Raw genomic sequence first — 17767 nt, 5'->3', positions numbered from 1 at the left:
TCTAGGGACCCCCTAGTCACTCCAATCACATTCCTAGCATTCTCCTGCCCCCTCAATTGGCTTTTGCTAATGGTTCTGGTCCAATCACGGGCTTTTAAAGCCCATTTCCTGAAGCATTGCATTTTGGGCGGTTCTGGTTGCCGAATTCCGATCTTTTTGGGCAAAAAGTTCTAAATTCGGCCGAACCTTGAACACCCAATGTTCGGGTCGAACCAATGGTGGACCCGAACCGTTCGATCATCCCTAGTGGTAAGCTGCATTATAAGAAATGTTTGCTTTTGATTTTTTAAAATGGACTTGATAAAACACAATGGACCAACACCAGCAGGTGACATACTTCCCCAAATCACCACGGACTGTGTAAACGTCACACTGGACCTCAACTTGGATTCTGTGCCTCTCTACTCTTTCTCCAGATTCTGGGACCTTGATTTCCAAATGAAATGCAACATTTTCTACAGTCTGCGATGATTTGATCATGTCATATAGTGTTGGTCCACTGTGTTTTATCAAGTCCAAAGTTAGCGCAGCCCTCTACCAGGAAATTATAGGGCACTTCATGCTTCCCTCTGCTGACCAGCTTTATGGAGATGGTGATTTCATTTTCCAGCAGGGCTTGCCACCTGCCCACACTGCCAAAAGTTCCAATACTTGGTTTAATGATCAAATAATAAATATAATAAATTGATAAATGTGCTTGATTGGCCAGCAAACTGGCCTGACCCAACCCCCATAGAGAATCGTTGGGGTATTGTCAAGAGGAAGATGAGAGACACCAGACCCAACAATGCAGATGAGCTGAAAGCCACCATCAAAGAAACCTGGGATTCCATAACACCTCATCAGTGCCACAGGCTGATCACCTCCATGCCACACCTCATTGATGCAGCAATGAATGCAAAAAGAGCCCAGACCAAGTATTAAGTGAATACTATACTGTACAAGAACATACTTTTCCCTAAGCCAACATTTCTGTATTAAAAATCCTTTTTTTTTAAATGGTCTTATGTAAAATTGTAGTTTTCTGAGATACAGAATTTTGGGTTTTCACTAGCTATAAGCCATAATCATCAAAATTAAAAGAAAGAAAAGCTTAAAATATATAAAATATATCACTCTGTGTGTAACACATCTATATAAAATCTATGAGTTTCACTTTTTGAATTACTAAGATAAATTAACTTTTTGATAATATTCATATTTTCTGAAATGCACCTGTATGAATGTGTGTATATATATATATTTCTACACCCTTTCTTACAAAATACATTGACAAGATGAATTAAGAACTGCATGGCTCTTACTTAATGTAGGGGCATATTGTCAATAAACAGGAAATTGCTTACTCAAAGTTGAAGTCATTCTTATTTGAATGATGTAGTGCACTAATTACCATTGCCATCTGTATAGAATTAATTTATTAGTGTTAATTATGGGATTCCTTGTAATGTGATTAATTAAATAGTGTTCATTATTCCTTTTCTGTTACATGATGATTTTAGCTTTTCAATAAGTGTTAATGTATGAAATACATTTTGTATTTTGTAATCATTTATTGTACATTCTGGGATGAAGCAAACAATCACATTTTTCTCATAACTATTTAAAGCTTTCTACTGGAAAGCAACTGTAGTCTTTCAAAGCTTTATAGTAAATATATAGCACTTGTGATCACAAATAGTAGTATAAATCGTCTCCTTTCAATTCTTGCTGCCCCTTCCCCACTGTTTGCCTACTAACCTCTAATATGGTGTCTCCTCTAATTTTTTTCTATCTTCTCCTTTTTTGTTCTTCTCACTCCCGCCCCTCCCCAAATCTCTTCCAAATGTCTAATTATTATTTCTCCCAACACAGCTGCATCCTCAACATTGCAGGCTCTGATCATTGCTCCATGATGTGCACAATGTCTTTAACTAGTTGATACCCCTGTCATTATATTTTTTTGCTGTCTACAAAAGAAAATTAGAGGACATCTCTAAAAATACACAGTTGTCACAGGATATCCACTTCAGCTCCAGAAGATTTACCCCCTTTCTGACCAGGCCATTTTTTTTTTGCTTTACAGCACTGCCTTACCTTAACTGACAATTGTGCTGTTGTGCCGCACTTCATCCAAATAAAATGTTTGCCCTTTTTCCCCCCCCCAGAAATGGGAATTTGCAGGTACTTTGGTGGTATTTGATCACATTTGTGTTTTTTATTTTTTGCGCTATAAACAAAAAAAGACCCACAATTTTGAAAGAAAAAAACAATATTTTTTACTTTCTGCTATAAAAAATGACCAATAAAAAAAAAATGTAAAAAAATAAATTTTCTTTATCAGTTCAGGCCAATATGTATTCTGCTACATGTTTTTGGTAAAAAAAAAATATCCCAATCATTAATGTTGTACTGACTTTACAAATTTATGTACTGCTTATACACTTGAGTATGCAACAAATATGTATACCTGAAGAATTGACTGTCTGTACCTACTTTTCTTGAAAAACCTCAATAAAAATTTGGAAGACTATATTGATTGGTTTGCACAAAAGTTATAGCGTCTACAAACTATATTTATATTTATGGAATTTGTATTTATTTATTTTTTACTATTAATGGCGGCGATCAGCGACTTATAACGGGACTTGCAATATTGCAGTAGACAAATTGGACACTGACACTTTTGACACTTTTTGGGGACCAGGGACTGTACTAATGACACTGGCTGGGAAGGGGTTTAACATCAGGCGATCAAGGGGTTAACTGTGTGCCTAGCTAGTGTTTGGGCACTGTGTTGGAGGCACTTTTACTAGGGGAAGGCATAAATACCTGTCCCTGCTTTGCAGGAACACAGGATAAATGCCTTCCTTACTGACAGAACGGCGATCTACCTTGCGTACATATTGTAGGCAGATTGTTGCTCTGCCTGTGTACGATTCCCAAATGATCAGCGGGTGCCAGCGGGCATTGAGTCTGAATCACAGTGGGTGCCAGCAGCGGGTTGCTCGCACTCATGCCAGATACTTGGAAGTGTAGGATCACATACTGTATATGTACGTGATTCTGCGCAGTGCAGTTGCCCTGTAGCAGTAAAACTGCTATTGGGCGGTTGGCAAGTGAATATGGGAGGACCGACTGGAAAATTTCCCCTGTTTTCCTGTTCTGGTGACAATGGTAACATTTTGGATTTCATCTCACTTTCTGTCTCAGTGACCGTGGCTACCACAAACAGAGAGAATGAATCTCTCCATTAGGGACACAGTAGTCAATACCAACTTGGCATGGATTCTAATTCTTCCCTACTCTATCCAAAACAAAAAATATATGATTGGCTATACATACACACACTTTCATTTAAACCTTGGACATATTTGACTAACTTGAAAACTTTAGTCCATGTTTTTATCTTGTGGTGCTATGCTCGTTGTTTTTGATGACTCTTAAGCAAACAATAAAAATATCAATAAAGCCAATTTTTTTTATATTTATAAGTTAAAGTGTTTCCAAACCCACAACCGTAAAATCAATCTGTATATGCAGTAAAGCATGCATATTATACACACTGTGGAACCTAAGGGGTAAATCCTCTGCATTTTGTAAAAAGGCTGTTTGATTCTGCCTAATCTGATCCTCTCCTTTTTCCACTGTCCCTTATCCATCTCCTATTAGTACAGAGCCGTTGGAGTCACTCTGCACATGCTCAGTTTGGTGTGTATTGCTAGAGAGGGTTTTTTTTTTTCTTGGGAAGGTGCATGTGATCAGCACAGGGCCAATCAGCACTGTCCAGACAAAGGGTCAGGGGTCCCGAAGCCTCATAGGACAGACAAAGGGTCAGGGGTCCTGCAGCCTCATAGGACAATCCGAATAGAATGAAAACTCCTCCTACAAGCTTTAACCAGACACTGCTACAAGATACAAAACTGCTATATACTGCTGATGAGAAAAGGTATTTAGCAGTTTATATTTACTAAAATAATTGCATTTCCATGTTCTGTGTACTGTAGGAGACTAATGGCGCTTTTCCACTGCATAGAACCGTACTGGCTCGGCACGCTTTTGTGCTTTTCCACTGCGGTACCGCATGGTATAGGGTCGGAACGGTTCGGTACGGTACGGTATAGGTTTGCTTTTCCACTGCATGGAACCGAACGGTACGGTACGGCTCTGAAAAAACAGTACCTACTCGATTGTGGTTCCAACAGGTACCAAACTGGTACCATATCCCACAATCCTTTGCATGCAGTCACTACTAGCCACTGATTGGTCAGAGAATCACACCCACCCCGTTGTTATCCCACCCACTTAACTTTAGTACTACTTTAGTGGAAAAGCAAACCTATACCGTACCGTACCGAACCGTTCCGACACTATACCATGCGGTACCGCAGTGGAAAAGCAAACCGGGCCAAGCAGGGCCGAGTAGAGCCGAGCCGGTACTAGCCGGTACTTGCAGTGGAAAAGTGCCATTAATATAGCACATGCAGTGTCCTGGGTTTAGTAACACTTTAACATTTATTACAGAGATTTCCAGAACATTCCTATTTATAGAGAGAGAGAGCACAGAAGATGCTGTTCCCCATCTCTTAACCATTTGCTGACCGCCCGCCACAGATATACTATACGTCGGTTCGTGGGAGCACTCCCCATTAGGCAGCAGGGAAGCCGATCCACAGGGTCGGCGGCTGGGATTGCTGCCAGGCACCCGCGATCGATCCCCGTGGAGAGAGAATGGTGGTCTGATGTTGTAAACACAGCAGACCGTTGTTCTCTCCGGAATGAACACAGAGCACCTGGGATCCTCCTATTTAGAATCACAGGTCTCTGTATTGATTCCACAATCCCATCCCCCCCCCCACAGTTAGAAAGCACTCCCCTAGGCTCACATTTAACCCTTTGATCGCCCCTGGGTTAACCACTTCCCTGCCAGTGTCATTACTACAGTAACAATGCATATTTTTAGCCCTCTAAAAATAGCTTTTTAGTCCCTCGCTGATCCCCGCCATTACTAGTAAAAAAAATAAATAAAAATGTCATAAATCTTTCCACTAGTTTGTAGACACAATAACTTTTGCGTAAACCAATCAAAATACCCTTATTGGGATTTTTTTTACCTAAAATATGTAGCAGAATGCAAATTGCCCTAAAATGATGAAAAAATTTGATTTTCACATTTTTTTTAAATTGGAAATCTTATATAGCAGAAAGTAAAAAATATTGTTATTTTTATTTCACAATTTTTATAGCGCAAAAAATAAAAATCGCACAGGTGATCAAATACCACCAAAAGAAAGCTCTATTTGTGGGAAAAAAACAGACATACATTTTTTTTGGGTACAGTGTTGCATGACTGCTCAATTGTCCGTTAACTTAACGCAGTGCTGAATCACAAAAAATGGCCTGGTCATTAAGGGGGTAAAACCTTCCAGTCCAGAAGTGATTACATATTTGCAGTGTAAATGTGTCAGCATTTGCAGAAAAGTTGCAAATAATATCTCTGTGAATGTTTTGAAATAACACCAAAAAATGTCAGTATGACACCCTAAACAATTACCAAATCTATTTCTATGTGATGTTCACACACATTTTTTTTTTTTACCTTTCTAGACTGAGCCAAATTCTTCTTATTATGTGTCTCGCATGCTCAGGAAGCTGTATAAGGTGGATTTCACTGGCAGAATGAACAGGTGTTTTGGGATTTTTCAAGGAGACAAATAGAAAACTGTAAAGGCCCATTCACACCAGAACATGGTGCGGGAAACCTGTGTTCTGTGGGTGTGCAATCTGCCGTAGGTGTCAGTGTACGGCCCCTTTCACACAGGTGATCCAATCCGATCCGCCTGTCAGTTTCTCAGGTGGACCTGATCGGATACTCCATGCATCCCTATGGGGCAGCGAGTGTCAGCGGAGACATCTCTGTTGACACCCGCTACTATCCGCTTCCGATCCTGTTTGTGAAATCTGAACGGATGGAAACCCTATTTTCCATCCATCTGGAGGATCGGATCAGATGGGATCAGAAGAGAATGGACAGGGATCTGATCTCCCCATAGCGGACAGCGGGAATCTGCCAGCTCCATCTCTGCACACAGAGCAGAGACGGAGCTGTCATCTGCCTGCTCAGCGGGGATCGGCGGACCGATCCCCGCTGAGCAAAACAGACTCCGTCGGTGGATGCAGGCCGTGTGAAAGGGGCCTAATTCTAACAGCAACCCAAATGCACATCACAAATGCAATGCGTTTGACTGCACTGGATCACATGGTACTGTTTTCAACAGTAGTGAATGCACTTCTTAAAATTAATGAGCTTAAGATCGCATCAAACTGGACTGCACAGAAATCACAGAGGAGAGTTGAGCGCATTCCTCTGTGATTGCAGTGTTAAATAGCACTACGTGCAGATGCACTTGTAATTACCTTGTGTGACGTCAGCGCGCACGTGTGGGTGAAAGCCATTGTGACCGTGCATACCGGTGTTGTTTGTTTGCTCAAAAACTTTCCATAATCTGTAAGTGTGAAACTTTTTATTTAATACATTTTTTAGCCACAGTGTTGCTCTATGAGTTCTCCTCTTTGCTTTTAATACTAGAGATGGCCTTGCGGTTTGCGGCAAATTTTGCTTGTTCGCCACCCGCCAATTTTGCAAACACATGGCATTGTTCACGGCGGCCATATTAGTTTACATTGGGGATAACTTTGACCCATGACAGAGCCGTCAGGTCGAACGGGACAGCCAATTGAAACATTTCAGCACATGGCCATGCCCCCTACCTTATAAATAGTCCAGAGCAGGCAGCCATTTCACATTCTGCTTTTTGTCAGCGTAGGGAGAGGTCTGCTGTGTTTCTTTAGGGAGAGATTGCCAGACACAAATAGCTCTGTTAACCACTTGCCGACCGCCGCACGACTATCTACGTCGGCGGTCAGCCCCTCACAGGCAAACTAACGTAGGGCTACGTTGCTTGCTTGTGAGGGTCTAGGGAGCGAGCGCGCGCCCCCCGGGGCGCGCTCCCGCTCCCGCGTGGTCACGGACCCCCCCGCGCGTGTGACCAGCGGACCCGATGTCCGCCGGTCACTCGGCGATCGGCGGGGGAGAGGGAGAATGTCAGGCAGCTTGTGTAAACAAACTGCCTGTCATTCTCTTCGCTGCAAAGACACTGATAAAACGGATCTGGTATGTAGATCCGTTGATCAGTGTCTTTACAGCTAGAGCCACAGCCAATCACAGTAGAAACCACGCCCCTAGGGACACACACAGCCCCTCCCTTCCAAATAAAGTTAACCCCTTCACTACCAGTGTATTTTTACAGTAACAGTGCATATATATAGCACTGATTACTGTAGAAATGTCACTGGTAACCCCAAAAGTGTCAAAAATGTCAGTCAAGGGTCCGATCTGTCCGCCGCAATGTCGCAGTACCGCAAAAAAAATCGCAGATCGCCGCCATTACGCGTTAAAAAAAAAAACAACAAAAATGACAAAAATCTTTCCCTTTGTTAGTAAACGCGATAACTTTTGTGCAAACCAATCAAAATACGCTTTTTGCGATTTTTTTTACCAAACATAGGTAGCATAAAATAAATTGGCCGAAAATTTTTAAAAATTTTGATTTTTACATTTTTTTTGGGGGAATTTCATATAAAAAAATGTGAAAAATATTGTTATTTTTGCAAAATTGACGCTCTTTTTTTGTTTATAGCGCGTGATCAAAAAATCGCACAGGTGATCAAATACCACCAAAAGAAAGCTCTGTTTGTGGGAAAAAAAGGACGTCAAATTCGTTTAGGTACAGCGTCGCACGACCGCGCAATTGTGCGTTAAATTCACGCAGTGCCGAATCGCAAAATACCCCCTGGTCGGAATGGGGGTAAAATCTTCCGGGGCTTAAGTGGTTAAGATCCACAAAAGTCATTTTCAGGGCTGGTATAGTATTTGGTATAGGTCTACTACAATCTCTTTTCAGTTTAGGGACAGGTATCCAGTCTGTGCTCCAGGGACAGATAGAGATCGGCAGTGACACAAATCACTCTGTTAATGTCCAAAAAAATCATTTAAAGGGCTGCAATTTATCTGGTATAGGTGTACAGTTTCTGTTCAGTTTAGGGACAGGTATCCAGTGTGCTCTAGGGAGGGACAGATCGGCAGTGACACAAATTGTTCTGTTAATGTCCACAAAAGTCATTTAAAAGGCTGCAATTTATTTGGTATAGGTGTGCAGTGCACTATATAGGGGTGTAATCCACGGTATAATATACTTTGTAATATAGAAAGCATATTATAGTGGATTTGTATTGTGCACTGTGCAGCATTGTGACTTGTGTGGTGACTGAGCGTTGCTGCAGCAATACTACAAACAGTGACAAAAGCACTTTTAATGTATTATAACTGGTGTGATAGACCAGTGCCCCCCAATACCACATATTGAAGTGGGGTGTTATCTGAGTATATTTTTACAAGTGTATATGTGTCCTGCAACAATATTGCCTCTTTTGCTGTGTTAACTCTACTACACACAGTGTCAAACTCACTGGCCAATTTTTTGAACAACTGGTGTGATAGACCAGTGGCCCCCCAATACCACATATTGAAGTGGGGTGTTATTTAACAGTATACTTTTCTAAGAGTGTATTTTACTACTGCAAAAATTTGGCCTCTTTTGCTGTGTTTACTCTGCTACACACAGTGACAACAGTTACTGGCCAATTATTTGTAGAACTGGTGTAATAAACATGTGGCCCCCCCAATACCACATATTGAAGTGAGGTGTTATCTGAGTATACTTTTACAAGTGTATTTGTGTCCTGCAACAATATTGCCTCTTTTGCTGCGTTAACTCTGATACACACAGTGCCAAACTCCCTGACCAATTTTTTGAACAACTGGTGTGATAGACCAGTGACCCCCCAAATACCACATATTGAAGTGGGGTGTTATCTGAGTATACTATTATAAGTGTATTTGTATCTTGCAACAATATTGCCTCTTTTGCTGTGTTAACTCTGCTACACACAGTGCCAAACTCCCTGGCCAATTATTGGAACAACTGGTGTGATAAACCAGTGGTCCCCCAATACCACATATTGAAGTGGGGTGTTACCTGAGTATACTTTCATAAGTGTATTTGTGTCCTGCAACAATATTGCCTCTTTTTCTGCATTAAGTCTGGTACACACAGTGCCAAACTCACTGGCCAATTTTTTGAACAACTGGTGTGATAAACCAGTGACCCCCAATACCACACATTGAAGTAGGGTGTTATTTAACATTATACTTTTCTAAGAGTGTATTTTAGTCCTGCAAAAATGTGGCCTCTTTTGCTATGTTAACTGTGCTACACACAGTGACAACAGTTACTGGCCAATTATTTATAAAACTGGTGTGATAAAACCTTGGCCCCCCAATATCACATATTGAAGTGGGGTGTTATTTAACAGTATACTTTTCTAAGATTATATTTTAGTCCTGCAAAAATTTGACCTCTTTTGCTGTGTTAACTGTGCTACACACAGTGACAACAGTCATTGGCCAATTATTTGTAGAACTGGTGTGATAAACCTGTGGCCCCCCAATACCACAGATTGAAGCGGGGTGTTATACCCTTTTCCAGATAAACTGCGATTCTCTAGAGACTTTTGTCACAGGGTAATTTAAAAAATGACAGGCAGAGGAAGAGGCAGGCCCTTCCGCAGGGGTGGTAGGGGTAAGGCAGGAGCAGTAGGCCGGAGCCAAAGTGTGACCTTTCAGAAGGTGCATTTGATTACGTCAAAGGACGCACCAGACTTGCTTGAGTGGTTCACTAAGCCTTCCTCTTCTGCACCCTCCTCATCCTCTCTATCTGCACCCTCTTCACTCTCTGCTGTGTGCACCCCCAAAGACACCACCACAAACAACACCACCACCACCACATACTCTCCGCTTGAGTCACTGGAATTATTTTCCGATCCATCACAAGACATTTGCGATGCGCAGCCATTGTTGGCATCGGATCAGGAAGAGGAGGTAGCAACAGCTGCCACTCAGCAGTCTGACGACAGTACCCAGATGAGCCCAAGGAGGTTGGTCCCCGCTGTAGCTGCCTACTCCGAGATCTCGAATGTTAGTGGTGGGGAAGGTGACCTGGATGATGACGTGTCTATGGACGTCACGTGGGTGGCCACAAGAGAGAAAGAGGAGGGGAGTTCAGAGGGAGAGATGGACCGGCAGATAGGGAGGAGAGGCAGGCAGAACTTGCATTGCACAAGAGGTACAAAGCAGACTGCAAATGTATCAGGAGCGAGCCATCAACCATGTACAGTCACATCTGGCGCTCCCAGGACGCTGGCACGTGGCTCTGCAGTGTGGGCTTTTTTTAATGTTTCCGTTGCTGACAACAATGTTACCATCGGCAGTCTTTGCAGTCAACGCATACGTCGCGGTAAGCCCAACACTCACCTAGGGACGACCGCCTTAAGAAGGCACCTGAACTCCCATCACCGCGCCCAGTGGGAGCAACACCGTCAGAACCCACGAACACCACAAAGCCACACTCCAGGCCTTCACCGTCCAGCCTCTTCTCCTTCTCCTCTCTCCTCTCAATTGTCCTCCACTCCACCTTCCATCATGCCGTCGTCACGTTGTTCTGGAAAAAGGCAGGCTTCTGTGGCCCAAAATGTTGGAGCGGAAAAAAATGATGACACCGGATAACCCTCTTGCCCAACGTTTGACTGCTGGCATGTCGGAACTGATAGCCCGCCAACTACTGCCATATCAATTGGTGGACTCGGAGGCCATTGGAACACCACAATGGAAGATCCCAGACAGGAAATATTTCTTGCAGAAGGCATTCCAGAGCTGTATAGCCATGTTCAGCGGCAAGTGAATATATCTCTGGCACACAGTGTTGGTGCCAAGATACATCTGACTACAGACACATGGTCTAGCAAACATGGGCAGGGAAGGTATATCACTTTTACTGCCCACTGGGTGAACCTTCTGACGGCCGTCAAGCATGTAACCCGTGGCCTGAAGAAGCGTGCGTCATCCATGCGAAACGCATTGACGTCACGCGCTGCTGCCCACCCACAACAGGGGACTCTTCACCCGTCTAAGTTCGCATGATGATTTTAAGCGGACGCTGCTACCAGCATGAATGGCGAAAGTGACGAGCAGGATTGAACAGACCAGTGGGAGGTTCTAAGAAATCGCGGACCTGTCTCGCAAAGCCTTCGATAGAGGATCCACATACAGGGTCAAGGGGATAGAGAAATGGCCGTGACCACCAGGCATCTAAACACGATGTAAAGACTCCGGTGATGCAGTAAGCACTCTGTTTGAATCTGCATTACGTGCTATATACGAGTGCGGTCTGAACTGTACACACCGTTGGAGGTCTACCTGGTGCGAGCCCTCGCTGTTCCTATATACAGCGTCTCTCCCCGTTATCTCTCTATGGCTACCTGAGGTCCATGCATTCGTGACCCTAAAGCTTCACACGGTCTATTCCCCTTTCACTGTACACTTCGGATCTAAAGCTGTTCAATCCATTATCTCTGATAATACTCCACTGATCTAAGATAAGTCCTAGATGACTCTTTATGAATTGGAGACCGCCAGAGGATACCTCGCCCTTCCTTCTTTCCCTCCCCTCCTTTCTGCATTATTTTTTGTTGCTATGGAATAGGAATAAGAAGGCCTTCATTACAAACATATTAACATGCTTGTTGGGACACTAACTCCATTTTTAAGCAAAAGTCTACCAATTTAAGTGACTGTTCAATCTGGCTGCCCTCACCTTCAAATAGAAGATTATCTGTTAATGTGTACTGGTTGGTAACCGCAGAAAGTCAGTGACATCACCTCACTTTAATATATTGATTTACATTTTAGCCGCCTTAGAGGGTTGGTTTTATGTGTTATTGCACTATTTCCAAATCAGCAGTTGTTGGTGGCATGCCGGCATTGATTCAGCGTTTGTGGTAATATTACAAGGTCCGATCGGGCCATATACTGCCAATGGCTGGATCTTTGCCTCACGACTACCCCAAGTGGGTGGTGTGGCCAGTAGCGTGTGTTTGTTTGTCATTGTGATATTTTTAATGCTGTCTTATATGTAGTCTCGTTATATCTGATCCTCCAATGTGTGTCACGATCCCAGGATTTGGGACGTGCTCCAAATTGTTACCACTATGCCAGTTTTATCAATAAAAATCTTCATATTTTTTGATATTTAGCAGTTGCGAGCATCCCTTTTTGCAACCTTTCTAAGGTCACAGCCTTTCTGTTTCCTCCTTTTTAGTTCACTCTAGCATCTCTTGGTTGCGGTGGCTCCCTGCCTATACTGGGCCAATTGGGAATTCCCTGTCGAGCCCTGGATGATAGTTGACCACGTGCCTTATGAGTTAGTCACAAGTGGCCCTATAGGTCTCCACACCACTCCATTTTTTACTACATGTAACCCATGGCACCTGCACCGTGGCAGGCCAGGAAAATCTCAGGCCATTTCAGAAGATCTTACACAGCCATGGCTGGCCTTGCTGACATTCAGCGGCAATACAACCAGCCCGTCAGGCGTCTTATTTGTGACTGCACGACGCGATGGAACTCAACGTTGCATATGCTTGATAGGTTGCTCCAGCAGAAACGTGCAGTTAACGACTACCTGTACGAACTCTGCGGCAGGACAGGTTCTGGGGAGCTTGGGTTTTTTTCACCTCGCCAGTGGCTGCTCATGCGCGACGCATGCAGACTTCTGTGGGCGCATTCGATGAGATCGCCAAACTGGTTAGTCACAGCCATCTATGGACAGCATCACGAGTGGCTTCTCCCAATATGTTGATGTCTTCTTACAGCCTCTAGCACAATCCCTTCCTTCATATATACGAGACTCCACCCACCTTTTGGAATTATTATCCCCATACTCCTGGGACAAGAATTACCTTTGGCTCTCTTTGGACGTCAATTCTCTGTACACATCCATACCACACCCAGTTGGTCTAAGAGCCCTACAACACTTTTTAGTCCTTGACAACTTTATCAATACTGACCAAGCCACCTTCATCCTAGACGCCATCTCCTTCTGCTTAACCCATAATTACTTTGTGTTCCAAAATGATTTTTTTTATCTAAATTAATGGTACTGCTATGGGAGCTAATTTTGCACCTTCATACGCTAATTTGAATATGGGTTTCTGGGAAACCTTACATATCTGGCATAACAACCCCTACACACAACATCTAATCTTTTATGGTCGCTACATAGACGACATAATCATCATTTGGGACGGCCCATCCTCCACAATTAACGATTTTGTTTCACACTGTAACAACAACTCTCTTGGCCTATCTTTCCATGTCTGGCACCACGAACATCTGGCCTTCCTAAACCTTGAACTAGGCCATGACGGTCCCACCATCTTTTCCCGCAACTACAGTAAACCCACAGCAGGGAACTCATATTTACACTTTAAAAGCTGTCATCATCCCCGATGGGTTAACAACATACCCAAAGGCCAGTTCTGTCGCCTCAGACAAACTTGCACGAGAGACTCAGACTACATCTCCCAAAGTAACCACCTCACAACCAAATTCATAGAAAAAGGCTATCCCTCATTGAACAGGCGTATAACACCAACCTACCTGGTAAACCTTCCTAAAAGGAACAGGATCCCACCAACACCACCATCCGCTTCATTACCCGGTTCCATGGCCAATACAAAAGCATGGAAAATATTTTTTCCAGACATTGGAATATTTTGAAACAAGACCCCCCTCCTCTCCTCTAGTATCCGCGAAAACCCTTGCATCACATAGCGCCGAGCTCCGTCCCTAAAAAACAAAATCGCTCCTAGTCAACTCAAGCCCCCCAAGTCCAACCCTCTCTGCCTCATACCCCTCATAGGCATGTTTCAGTGTAAAAAACTTTGCTGTAAAACGTGCGAATTTGTCCAGCATGGACAAAAGTCATTTACACATAAAGGGAAAACTTTCCAGTTCGACAATTTCCACAACTGCTCCACCCACCACCTCATTTACTGTCTCACCTGCCCCTGCCATCTTTTGTATGTAGGGCGAACCATTTGCCCCTTGAGACAACGCTTCTGTCGACATAGACATTTTATAGAGACAGGAAGCGATAAGCATAGTGTGCCCCGCCATTTTTTAGAATTTCATCAACGTTCCACCTTGGGCCTACGGGTCTGGGTGTTAGAATCTATACCCAATAACCTACCTGCAGCTGAACGTTTCACATTGCTTTGTGAACGGGAAACATTTTGGATTTACACCTTAAATTCCCTTAGCCCTAATGGGTTGAATGAAGAATTAGACGTCAATACCATTATATAACAGCCTTATTTATCCCTTGTATACTTCTCCTCTAATGTTACCATTTATCATTTCAGGTTTCCCCTCTCTTTTTCACTGTTAGTCATTCAAATTTCTCCCATTAATTTGTAAGTATTTTGTCCCCCCCTCCTCCTTCCACACCCCAACCCCCCCTCCCCCCATCTCTTTCACCCCCTCCCCCCCCCAACACCCCTCTCTTCCCCCTGTGCCCCCATCCCCACCGACCCTACTTAACACAACCCCCCCAAACTCCCCCCTCATATATCTAATATAATATAATATATATCCAATTTATTTAATAATCATTTATTTAAAAATTATTATTATTTTTTTTTTTTATTATTATTATTTTTTTATATGCCCAGCAGCCATGTATCACATCTTCATTATCCATGATGATGTTCTTGTTTTTTTTTTTTTTTGCTTATTTTTGTTGTTCTTTCTGGTATGGTTAGGATCTGTTTATATTCACCATGACCAGTACTGTATACCCTCGAACATGTTGTACTGTACTATACATTCATTTTGTATATGGTCGCACTAGCTTGATTCATATATTTACCATGGTTTGTCTAGTAACATATTTCCATGCATTGTTGCCATATCTGCCTATTGTCCTTTTCTAAGTGACCCCTTATTACTTCTATTTCCTCACAACATTCCCAGTGTCTGTATTAATCAGCCCACAGTGTTGCCCTTTTAAGTACTTGTCGCCCTGTTTAATTGTCCGGGACACGCCCCCAGCATTTGCATATAAAAGACACTCTCTCTCCCTATGTTATTCACTTCAACTGAAGAAGGAGTGCGAATGCCCTGCCCGGGCCCTCGTGCAGACTCCGAAACGCATCTTAAAGCTCCCTCAGCCATCTTGCCAGTTTCCTGCCGCTGACGACAGACCCCTTCCGGTTCCCACCACGGCCGCATCTTTCTGATCTTCCCAATTGCCCGGACGCACACAGCCAGCTGGTCTGGCGCTCTGTACCTGAGGCACCCTGGATTGTGTGGACCCCTCTCACCATCGTGGAACAAGTGGCGCTCTTCCCTCCTCCTTTAGTCACAGCCAGGGCGCCATCAGTGACATTGTACCTTACGCCTTCTTTCTGGAGCATGCATTGCGTTGTCATTGATCAAGCCGTCGAGGAGCAGGAAGATGAGGAAGTCGCAATGTTGGATGAATTCCCAGTGGGTGATAATCCATCTGAGACAAGTCAACAGCAGGAATCTGAAGAGGAGTCAGAGGAGGATGGTGCCGGGGGGGGGGATTAGGAGGAGCAAGAAGAGCATGCTTTAAACCTTTCTGGGATCCCTGGTGTTATCCGTGGGTGGGGGGAGGAGAACGAGGACGACATTATCCTGGCTGATGAGCTGGAAGCAGGCCACTACATCGCTTCCAGTTTAGTGCGAATGGGGGCTCCAGTGTTTTAAGGGGGACCCCCGTATAAAAAGCATAAAGGGCAAGGACCAGTACTGGGTGGCAATGCACTTAGACCCCCGGTACAAACAAAAAATGGCGGAAATGTTACCACAATCACAGAGGGCGGTGAGAATGCAGCACTTCCAGGCCTTGCTATGGGAAATGCTGCATTCTGCTTTTGTGTGCGCTGGCAGAGGAATTTCCAGTCATAGAGAGACAGTTGCGGGTAGCAATCCAACAGTGCCTGCAAGAAGAGGGCGGTTTGAAGATGTCTTGGTCACTTCAGATATGAGATCCTTCTTTCAGCCAAACCATTGACAGCTGTACTCTGGATCCAGCATCAGGGAACGCCTAGACTGACAGATTTCCGACTACATCGGGTTAACGGCCGATGTGGATGCTCTGAGGAGAGATGAACCCCCGGACTACTGGGTGGGCAGGCTTGACCTCTGGCCAGAGCTTGTACAATTTGCAATGGAACTGTTGGCTTGCCCCCCGTCCAGTGTCCTGGTCAGCGCAGCAGGGGGAATCATGACCGATAAGCGCACTCGCCTAGCTCATGACAGTGTAGACTACCTCACATTTATAAAAATGAATGAGGCATGGATCTCTGAGGAATTCAACACATGTGACCAGTAGACCATGTTTCATTGAAATTCCTCATGACAGGCCACAAATATCTGCCAGACCGCCATCCTCCTACAACAATTCCTGGTCCTTGTCTTCGCTAAATACAGCGGCATAAAAGGCATTTCATGTCCAAAGAATGCCAAATTTTCGCGGCCTTTCAGGGCCGACAATTATTTTTTCTGTGAATGCCTAATGTACCTCCAGCCACAGGATAAAACTTTCTTTGCTGTCAGGCAAACCCATGTGGGCTAATTTTTGGGGCCTATACTGGCTAACACTTACTTCTGTATCCTGTGAATGCCTAATGTACCTCCAGCCACCAAATACTATGTTCTTAGCTGTCAGGTAAACACATGTGGGCTAATTTTTGGGGCCTATACTGGCTAACACTTACTTCTGTATCTTGTGAATGCCTAATGTACCTCCAGCCACCGAATACTACGTTCTTTGCTGTCAGGTAAACCCATGTGGGCTAATTTTTTGGGCCAATACTGGCCGACACTTACTTCTCTATCCTGTGAATGCCTAATGTACCTTCAGCCACAGAATACAATGTTCTTAGCTGTCAGGTAAACATATGTGGGTTAATTTTTAGGGCAGGAGCAGTAGGCCGTAGCCAAACTGTGAAGTTTCAAAAGCCGCATGCAATTACGTCAAAGGATGCACCAGACTTGGTTGAGTGGCTCACTCAGCCTTCCTCTTATGCACCCTCCTCATCCTCTCTATCTGCACCCTCTTCACTCTCTGCTGTGTGCACCCCCAAAGACACCACCACCACCACATACCCTCCGCTTGAGTCACTGGAATTATTTCCCAATCCATCAAAAGACATTTGTGATGCGCAGCCATTGTTGGCATCGGATCAGGAAGAGGAGTTAGCAACAGCCGCCACTCAGCAGTCTGACGACAGTACCCAGATCAGCCCAAAGAGGTTGGTCCCCGCTGTTGCTGCCTACTCCGAGATCTCGAATGTTAGTGGTGGGGAAGTTGACATGGGTGCTGACGTGTCTATGGACGTCATGTGGGTGGCCACAAGAGAGGAAGAGGAGGGGAGTTCAGAGGGAGAGACGGACCGGCAGATAGGGAGGAGAGGCAGGCAGAACTTGCATTGCACAAGAGGTACAAAGCAGACTGCAAATGTATCAATATCGAGCCATCAACCATGTACAGTCACATCTGGCGCTCCCAGGACGCTGGCAGATGGCTCCGCAGTGTGGCCTTTTTTTAATTTGTCCGTTGCTGACAACAGTGTTGCCATTTGCAGCCTTTGCAGTCAACGCATAAGTCGCGGTAAGCCCAACACTCACCTAGGGACAACCGCCTTAAGAAGGCATCTAAACTCCCATCACCGAGCCTAGTGGGAGCAACACCGTCAGAACCCACAAAGCCACACTCCAGGCTCTCACCGTCCAGCCTCTTCT

This window comes from Pelophylax lessonae (genome assembly GCF_965119305.1).
Source record: "Pelophylax lessonae genome assembly, chromosome: 5".
Lineage (NCBI taxonomy): Eukaryota > Metazoa > Chordata > Amphibia > Anura > Ranidae > Pelophylax > Pelophylax lessonae.
This window is presented reverse-complemented; position numbering follows the sequence as displayed.